This window comes from Nomia melanderi, unplaced genomic scaffold (genome assembly GCF_051020985.1).
Source record: "Nomia melanderi isolate GNS246 unplaced genomic scaffold, iyNomMela1 scaffold0145, whole genome shotgun sequence".
In the NCBI taxonomy this organism is placed as follows: Eukaryota; Metazoa; Arthropoda; class Insecta; order Hymenoptera; family Halictidae; genus Nomia; species Nomia melanderi.
In genome coordinates this window covers 113,948-116,355 of record NW_027475260.1, presented here as the reverse complement: position 1 = coordinate 116,355, position 2,408 = coordinate 113,948, and positions in this window count along the sequence as shown.

Genomic DNA, 2,408 nt, shown 5'->3' with positions numbered 1-2,408 from the left:
AGTTTTATATATTTTTATATAGTTTTATATAGTTTTATATAGTTTTATATAGTTTTATATAGTGTTATATATTTTTATATAGTTTTATATAGTTTTATATAGTTTTATATAGTTTTATATAGTTCTATAGAGGTTTATATAGGCTTATAGAGTTTTGTTAGTTTTATATACTTTTATAGAGTTTTATATAGTTTTATATAGTTTTATATAGTTTTACATAGTTTTATATAGTTTTATACAGTTTTACATAGTTTTATATTGTTTTATATAGTTCTATATAGTTTATATAGTTTTATACAGTTTCAGACAGTTTTATGTAGTTTTATATAGTTTTATATAGTTTTATTAGCGTTTTATTGTTTTACATAGTTTTATATTGTATTATATAGTCTTGTATAGTTTTATTAGTTTTATATAGTTTTTTGTAGTTTTAATAGAATGTTATAGTTTTACATAGTTTTATTTAGCCCTATGTAGTTTGTCATAGTTATATTAGTTTTATATAGTTTGACATAGTTTTATATGGTTCTATATAGTTTTATATAGTTTTATATAGTGTTATATAGTTTTATATAGTTCTATTAGTTTTTTATAGTTTTAAATAGTTTTATACAGTTTTATACAGTTTTATATAGTTTTATATAGTTTTATATAGATTTACATAGTTTTATATAGTTTTGTTAGTTTTATATGGTTTTATACAGTTTTATAGAGTTTTATATAGTTTTATATAGTTTGACATAGTTTTATATGGTTCTATATAGTTTTATATAGTTTTATATAGTGTTATATAGTTTTATATAGTTTCATTGGTTTTATATAGTTTTAAATAGTTTTATATAGTTTCACATATTTTTATATGGCTTTGTTAGTTTTATATAGTTTTATATAGTTTTATAGAGTTTTATATAGTTTTATAGAGTTTTATAGAGTTTTATTAGTTTTATATAGTTTTATATAGTTTTATGTAGTATTAAATAGTTTTATATAGTTCTATAGAGTTTTATATAGGTTTATATAGTTGTATTAGTGTTATATAGTTTTATATAGCTTTATTTAGTTATATTTAGTTTTATATTGTTTCATGTAGTTTTACATAGTTTTATATAGTTTTGTTAGTTTTATATAGGTTTATATAGTTTTATAGAGTTTTATATAGTTTTATATAGTTTTATATAGTTTTGCTAGTTTTATATTGTTTTATATAGTTTTATATAGTTTTGTTACTTTTGTACAGTTTTATATGGTTTTATAAAGTTTTATTAGTTTTGTATAGTTTTATATAGTTTTATTAGATTTATATACTTTTTTAGAGTTTTATTTAGTTTTATATAGGTTTATTAGTTTTATATAGTTTTATATAGTTTTATATAGTTTTATATAGTTTTATATAGTTTTATAAATTTCTATAGCGTTTTGTATAGGTTTATATAGTTTTGTTAGTTTTATGTAGTTTTATATAGTTTTATATAGTTTTATATAGTGTTATACAGTTTTATATAGTTTTGTTAGTTTTATATAGTTTTATATAGTTTTGTTATTTTTGTATAGTTTTATATGGTTTTATAAAGTTTTATTAGTTTTGTATAGTTTTATATAGTTTTATTAGATTTATATACTTTTTTAGAGTTTTATTTAGTTTTATATAGGTTTATTAGTTTTATATAGTTTTATATAGTTTTATATAGTTTTATATTGTTTTGTTAGTTTTATATAGTTTTACATAGTTTTATAGAGTTTTATATAGCTTTATATAGTTTTATTAGTTTTATATAGTTATATAGTTTTATGTAGTTTTATATAGTTTTATATAGTTTTATATAGTGTTATACAGTTTTATATAGTTTTGTTAGATTTATATAGTTTTATATAGTTTTGTTAGTTTTATATAGTTTTATTAGATTTATATACTCTTTTAGAGTTTTATTTAGTTTTATATAGGTTTATTAGTTTTATATAGTTTTATATAGTTTTATATAGTTTTATATAGTTTTGTTACTTTTGGATTGTTTTATATAGTTTTATACAGTTTTATTAGTTTTGTATAGTTTTATATAGTTTTACATAGTTTTATATAGTTTATAATGTTTTATACAGTTTCAGACAGTTTTATATAGTTTTATATAGTTTTATACAGTGTTATATAGTTTTATTTGTTTTGTATAGTTTTATATAGTTTTACACAGTTCTATATAGCTTTATATAGTACTATACAGTTTTATATAGTTTTATATAGGTTTATATAGTTTTGTAAGTTTTGTTAGTTTTATATAGTTTTATATAGTTTTATATAGTTTTATATAGTTTTATATTGTTCTATAGAGTTTTATATAGTTTTATATAGTTTTATATAGTGTTATATACTTTTATATAGTTTTATTAGTTTTATATAGTTTTATATAGTTTTA